At 49.4% G+C, this 7,781-nt stretch overlaps 1 pseudogene; it reads left to right on the forward strand.

The window, feature by feature from the left end:
* Positions 1 to 6,600, forward strand: part of LOC131403919 (butyrophilin-like protein 9) — a 48,943-nt pseudogene extending 42,343 nt beyond the window's left edge.
* Positions 6,601 to 7,781: the final 1,181 nt, after the last annotated feature.

Consider the following 7,781-nt stretch of genomic DNA (forward strand, 5'->3'; position numbering starts at 1 on the left):
TTCCTCCTGGCAGAAAAGCTGAAGGAGCAGGCGGAGAAGGACAAAGGTAACCAAGGGAGAGGCGCGCTCTTCGCTCCCAGCCCTGACAGCAGAAGGGAGGGCGGTGGGTCCAGAAGGCCGGTACTGCAGACCCTCGGGCAGGGCAGATAGGGGGCGGCCGAGGGGTGCTCTTCCGCTTCCTCAGCCTCGGGGCCCGCCCCTCCCTCGCGTCCACCCCAGCCTGCTCCCCAGAACGCCGGGGCCCGAGGCCGTGCACTTTGGGGAAACGAGGCTTCGGTGTTCATCGTCGAGATTTCCCTCTTTTCTTCATTTCTTCTCCAGGGAAACTCACAGCGGAACTGGGTAAGCTCTGGGTGCCGCGCACACGGTGCTGGCCTGCGGGCTAGTGGGGTAACCCTGCTTGCGCACAGTGGAAGAAATAGTTCAATGAGTTTAGGCTCCCTTTGAAGAGCGATGGATGGCAGCGACCCATCCCTCTGTGCCTCCCACCTCTCCCCTCCCAGCCTGGAGCACAGCTGCCAAGGAGGTCTGGCCTGAGACCCTGTGGACAGACCCTGCCAGCCCCTCCCCTGCAAACTATACGCTTCAGTTACAATTACACGCCTACTCCCTCCTGTTCATCGTCCTGGAATGTCCTTCTCTTGAATACAAGTGCCACTGGCAAGGAACGCCTTTAATTTGCACCAAAGTGGAGTGAATTATCAGATTCATTTTTCTACCTACAGGGACTTAGCACCTTGAAACCATGGTGCGTGTGTGTGTGTGTGTGTGTGTGTGTGTGTGTACAGAGGAGGGGAGAGTGAATCCAAAGGAAGGGGAATGGAGAAGGCCGCTATGGGTAGGGGGAAGACCTAAAGAACCACCTTGCCGGCTCCAGTAAAACTCCAGACAAAATTGTGAGGTTGGAGAAGTTTGTCTTGCAGCCTACCCAGTCCTGAAGGGGAAAAAGGAAACCCAAAAAAACCAACTATAATAAGTCATTAACACTGTAGTTGGAATTAGTGTATGGTGTTGCCTTTCCCAGGAGCATTTAGTTTTAAAAGAGGACCTGGGGGGCCGGCCGGTGGTGTAGTGGTTAAGCTTGGCCTGCTTTGCTTTGGTGGCCTAGGTTGGCAGGGTTCGAGGGTTCAGTTCCCAGTGTGGACCTACACCACTGGTCAGCCATGCTGTGGCAGCAACCCACATACAAAAAAGAGGAAGACTGGCACAGATGTTAGCTCAGGGCCAATCTTCCTCAGGAAAAAAAAAAAAAGACCTAGCATGAAAAAATCAAAGGAATGCGTTTCTAATGGCAAAATATCAGTCTTGGTATCTGGCCAGGGGAAATAATTGTGTGTGATGTCCTCCCAGTCCTTTAAATAATGTACCCAGGAAGCCGCGCTGAGGCTCCTGCAGGACCTCCTCCCCAGGAAAGCATGTGATTTCAGGGCAAAAGAGCAGTAGCCCCTTCAGCCATGAGCCCTGGGAAGAGGCTCCTGAGTACCAAGAGTGTTGTCCCTTCTGGGCCTGTGCAGATCTCTGCTTTAGAGCAAGGAGTAGGATGAGGCGTAAGAATCCCGCAGATGGGCTTCTTTTTTTAGGGTGATGCAGAGACAAGGATGGGGTTGGGGTGAGTAGTGGTTCCCAGTGGCCTTACTGCCTTGGGAAGGCGTCTCCATTCATCCCCAGGCTGATGTTTTCCCTGCGTTTTGCTTACAGGGAAGCTTCAGACAGAACTTGGTAAGCGACCGTTCTTAGAACTATTTCTTCTTTAGCATCTGGGTATCCATGTGTGTTCTTCTCATCTCCCAACTAGGTATGATGCCCAGGCTGGAAACCTGCTGGCTGTATGGGTGGCAGGAGAAAGGGGAGAGGGGCAGGGGTGGGTGCAAAATGCATCATGTGAGCAGGGAAGCTGCAGGGACCTGGTGTTCTAATTCCATTTTCCCTTGGCTGCTTCAGACTGGAGAAGAGCTGAAGGCCAGGCCGGTGAGTGAAGCTCATGTCCCTCCCACTGTCCACTTTACATCTCAGCATCCCAGTCATTGCTATGATTAACCAAACATGCTTCATTCTGGTTTATTCCACAGCCACATGGCATATATTAATCTATGTCACTTGGTAGAGGTTATATCTGAGTTTTACTTCTGCATTTACTTTGATATTGTCCTGAGGTGTAAGCATACTGTAAATCGTTGGTGCCAATCCTGGTTGCACATCAGAGTCATCTAGATTCCTGGTGCCCACTCTCAAAGACTCTGACTCATGGGTCTGGAGTGGGCATGTTACCCTGTATGTAACTATTTCTCCCTGTACCTTCCTCCTTTCCCCCCATACAGCATACAGTCTAATGTGTATCTTTATTTTGTATATACAGTCATGCACCACATAATGACGTTTCGGTGGTCAACGATGGACCGCGTATAGGATGGTGGTCCCTTAAGATTAGTACCAGACAGCCTAGGTGTGTAGTAGGCTGTACCATCTAGGTTTGTGTACAAGCTATGATGTTCACACAATGATGAAATCATCTAATGACGCATTTCTCAGAACGTATCCCCATGGTTAAGTGATGCATGACTGTATTCTTGTAAAACGTGAATTGCTGTTTTGTGCACATACATTTTAGTTTCTGTAAATAACATTTATAGTCTCATGCTGTTCCTTGCTTTTCTCACTCATCACTGTGTTTTACCTTCCTCCACATGTACATCTGATCTGTTTTTCCTTCCTGCTGCAGAGCACCCATTTTAGCCAGCCACTCTCCTGGAGACTCAAGCCTGCCTCTCACTCCACACCACCACAAACAACGCTGAATGAGTAGCCTCAACTGTGTAGTCTTCTGGCTGTGTGTGGAGATTTCTCTGGGATGTATGCCCAGGAGGGGAGTTGGTGGCCCATGGGGGATGTGTCACAAGTGGGGTAGAGGGACCCTCTGAAGGCAGCACCATTATCCTGCCATTGGCAGTGCCTTGAGGCTCCACATGCCCACATGCCACATGAGCCTGCTTTCTAAGTTAGCCAGTCAATGAGGATGAGTGATTTCTCGTTGTGCTTTTAGTCTGCACTCCTCTGAACACTAAGAAGTCTGGACCTCTCTTTACATGCTAGTTTTGGGGCTTCGTTTTCTGAAAATTGCCAGTTTGTGGCCTTTGCCCTTTTTTCCTATGGGATGCTGTCTCTTTCTTATTGATTCACATGAGTTCTTTTATATATATATATATATATATATATATATATAGGATATTAATCCCTCATTGATATTAAACATTGTGAATTCCTTCTTCTATTCTGTTATCTGCTATTTGCTTTGTCTGTGTTGCCCCTTATTGAAAAGAAATCATTAATTTCGATAAAATCTAATTCATCAAATTTGTACCCTGTGTTTTTGATGTTTTGTTGAAGAGGAGCTTCCTCACTCTTAGGTCACAAAGATATTCTCTTACACTTTCTTTTATTCACTTTATGTGTGTTATGTGTAGGTCTTTAATCCATCTGAAATTCACCATTTTATTTGGTGTTAGGTGAGACTCCAGTGATTTTTCTCCATATGGTGAGTCAGTTTTCCCAAAGCCAGCTGCTCTGCCATCTGTGATCCCCCCACTGATGTGGGGTCACCTTCAGTGCATACTCGGTTCCCATGTCGAGAAGAGTCTGTCCATTGGGCACCTAGCACTGCATTGTTTGTATTGGTGTGGTTTTTATAGTACCTGCAAGTACAAGTTGTCCTCCATTTCCGCTTTCTTTTTAAGGTTAATGGACCTCCTTAAAATAGAACTTTTAGGATAAATTTATGAAGTTCCTAAAAAAAATCTAAATGTAGTTTTACATGGAATTGCTTTGAATTTATAGATAAAGTTAGGGAGAATCAGTATCTTTATAGAATTGAGTTATTCTGTGCAAGGGCTATATGTTTTTAAAGTCTACTGGTTATTCTGATGCAAAAGCAGGGTTGGAAGGCCTTGCTGTAAATTTATGGAGCTCTGAAAAGATCTTCTATTGCTTTTGCTACATGTTGCTTAACAACAGGGATACATTCTGAGAAATGCCTCATTAGGTGATTTTGTCATTGTGTGAACATCGTAGAGTATATTTACACAAATCTAGATGGTATAGCCTACTACACACCTAAGCCATATGGTACTAATCTTTTGGGACCACCGTCATATATGCGGTTTCTCATTGACCAAAACATTGTGTGGTGCATGACTATATTTTACAACTTGGTGATCTCTCTATTGTAACACAGAACAAGATAAATTTTTTTATTTATTTATTTTTCCCCCAAAGCCCCAGTAGATAGTTGTATGTCATAGCTGCACATCCTTCTAGTTGCTGTATGTGGGACGCGGCCTCAGCATGACCGGAGAAGCAGTGCATCGGTGCGCGCCCGGGATCCGAACCCCCGCCGCCAGCAGCCGAGCGCGCGCACTTAACCGCTAAGCCACGGGGCCGGCCCCAACACAGAACAAGATAAAATGAAACAGAAATTCACTTAGAATGGCTCACGTTAGGAAGGAGGCAAGACAAGATATCTAAAGGACATCTTAAGACTGGAGCCATGCTCAGCTGAGTCTCCTGGGGACTGAACTGGTCAGAGCTGAGGCTTCATTTCTGTCCTTCAGGGCATCCCAGCCGCATGTATTGGTTCTCTTTGCCCACATGCTGTGTTCTCCTGCTTTGCCCAGCACAACTTCAGCCTGTGTGCAGCCTTGGTATAACCCAGCACTGAAATGCGCCCCCTACCCAATCCCAAATACCCGGGAAAATTCCATGGTGGGCCCAGACCCGCCTGGATCCAAACCAACTGTCATGGTGAGAATGGGGTTATTCAGTTTGCAGGCACCCCTCATGCATCTTGAGCCTCCTCGAGGTTCCAGAGTTCCTGACTCAGATCTCTGACCTGCTTTTTCTTCTCTGTTTGGTTTCAGAGTGGAGAGCAGCCCAACAATCTGCAGGTAACTGAAGCCAAGGAACTGTGACTTAGACAGAAGGGAGGTGGAAAGATCTGAGATTAGAGGGCCTGTCCAGAGCCAAGTATGGGGCCTGCACACACAGACACACAACATGACACATATTTCTGCGTGTGCACACATTTACACATACACGCATTGCTCGCGTGCATGTGATTGCACTCACAGGCTCCCACAGGCACGCATATTGCTTTCTGGGTTTTAGTACACTAGGTTTGTTTCCATCTGGTCGGAAGGCTGCTACCAGGGCCTGTTTGCAGGAAAGAATACAGAGTTTGTGAGGAACCTCTCATCTGACTGAAGGATCCCTGGGGTTCCCATCCATCAGATGGGTGTGTTTTGGGGGATGGGGTGTTGGACTACCTGGCACTGGACTAGATAACCTCAGCAGTCTCTTTCAGTTTTAAAATCCTAATATTGCCATAAAACCGAGGCCCAGAGCTCACGTGGTGATCTCCAGGTCACACAGGGTGGTGGCACCAGCCAGGACTAGAACCAGCCCTGAGCTCCTCCTTGACCAGAACTTGGGGAAGTGAGCCCGCCTCTATCCCCACGAATCTACCTTGTTTGCTATCTCTGCTCTCCATGGCACCTAGTATGGAATTGAAGAACCTTCCTGTCTGGGCAGGAAATAGGATTCCTCTTAACACTTTCAAATGCTGGGCAGTGACTTGCAGGCCAGTTCAGCCCCAGGGGGTGTTTGGGGTAGGGGTGCATGTGAGGATTCCACGGATTGCTCTACCAGGAGAATCAGAGGTTTGCTTGTCAGGGGAGGGGACAGGTGGGGCCCAGAACCGTCCTCTGTGGGCACTAACCCCACGCCTCTGCGCAGTGGACGTGACCCTGGATCCGGCCTCGGCGCATCCCAGCCTGGAGGTCTCTGAGGATGGCAAGAGCGTGTCCTCCCGCGCGGCGGCCCCGGGCCTGGCCGCTGAGCCGGGCGGTCTGCAGCGGCTCTCGGAGCAGACGTGCGCGCTAAGCCGTGAGCGCTGCTCTGCCGGCCGCCGCTACTGGGAGGTGCACGTGGGCCGGCGCGGCCGCTGCTTCCTGGGCGCGCGTCTGGCCGCGGGGCCGCGCGCGGGGCCGGCGCGCCTGAGTCCGGCCAGCGGCTACTGGTGATGGGGCTGTGGAACCGCTGCGAGTACTTTGTCCTGGACCCCACCGCGTGGCGCTCACCCTGCGCGTGCCGCCCCGGCGCGCGGGTGTCTTCCTGGACTGCGAGGCGGGGCGGCTCTCCTCCTTCAGTGTGTCCGACAGCTCCCACATCTCACTTTCACAGACAGCTTCTCGGGCTCGCTCTGCGCATATTTCAGGCCCAGAGGCCACGATGGCGGTGAACACCCGGATCCCCTCACCATCTGCCCGTTGCCGGTTAGAGGGATACGTGTCCCCGAAGAGGACGACAGTGGCACGTGGTTACAGCCTTATGAGCCCTCAGACCCCGCCCTGGGGCTGTGGTGACGCGCTCTCGCGGCCGCAGGGCTGGGTCCTGGGCAGCTTCCTCGACGCCCGGCCAGCGCTTGGCTCTCCCGCTTTGTCTAGAGTGACCTAGTGCACCACCCGAGTGTCCCGCCAAAATGACAGCAAAAGCTAAAGACTTCAGCGCAGCAGGGGGGCAGAGGCGCCTGTGTGCATGTCGACGTGTGTGTGTGTGTATGACCTTCTTTAAGAAAAAGAGGCAGTTCCAAGGCTTGTTTGTGTGTATGGTAGGAATGAACAATAGAGGAAAAATAGATTGATGTTGCCAGGAGCCGGGGTGTTCCTGTGGAAGATGGAGAAGGAAACTGGGATGGGGGGAAAAGGGAGAAACCTGATTGGATTGGATTAGAGGTATCAGTTAATTTGTATATTTTTTGTATATATTTTCTAGCTCTACAAACATCTAGAAGCAATGTCACTTCTTAAGCAGTGAGTTCATCTAGGGCTCAGATCCTAGTCTTAAATGTCAGTCCCCACTAAAATGAACTTGGAGAAAGCTGATCCCGGGGCTGGGGCAGAGAAAGCACGGTGTGCATCTGGAGCATCTGGTGCCAGAAAGCACAGATGTGCTCATAACTGATGGGGTCTAGCAAGAGGACAGAGAGGCTGGGCTGAAGAGGCTCCGACTCATCAATTGTGGGGCAATCTGAACATTAAAGTAAAGAATGACAAGAATTGCTCAACAAGCAAATAAGAAAATTCACCAGGCGTGCTGAGAGTCAAGTTTCTCTGTCAGAGAAAGGAAATTACAAAAAATACAGACGGGAAAGGAGAGAATGAAAGAATAACTCTGTGACCTTGTCGTTTTTACTTTGTATAGATAGATGGAACACACACATGATAGATAGCTAGATGATTGATAGATAGGTAGATAGATGGTGCATGATAGATAAATAGATAGGGAGTTGGATATGTGTGCATACAGATGATTCCTAGCTCTAGCTGCTTTGAGAGCTTAGAAACAATACCCCTGTACCAATGAGCACTCCTAGCGCCCAGAACTTGGTTTTTAGTATTATTTTCCACTGAAAGGAACCAAGGCTCCTTACAGAAATGAAGGACTCCAGGGCTGGGTCAGAGAAAAGATGGGTGTGATATTCTCATTTATAATAAGAAATATATATTTAATCTTCAACCTAAGTTCTGGAACAGAGCTCCCAAAACCCTTGGAATTTCCTATGTGGTAAGGGTGTCTTTTCATATTCATAACAAGCCCCTTTCAACCACACCCGAGTTTAAATTATGCCATAACTTCTGAAAAGTCCCTAAGGATGGGGCTGGTTGCCAGGGGAAGCAACTATGTGATTAGAGGGTTGTAATTTAGCCCCACTCCCCTCCCCTGGAGGGGTG

This window comes from Diceros bicornis, unplaced genomic scaffold (genome assembly GCF_020826845.1).
Source record: "Diceros bicornis minor isolate mBicDic1 unplaced genomic scaffold, mDicBic1.mat.cur scaffold_95_ctg1, whole genome shotgun sequence".
In the NCBI taxonomy this organism is placed as follows: domain Eukaryota; kingdom Metazoa; phylum Chordata; class Mammalia; order Perissodactyla; family Rhinocerotidae; genus Diceros; species Diceros bicornis.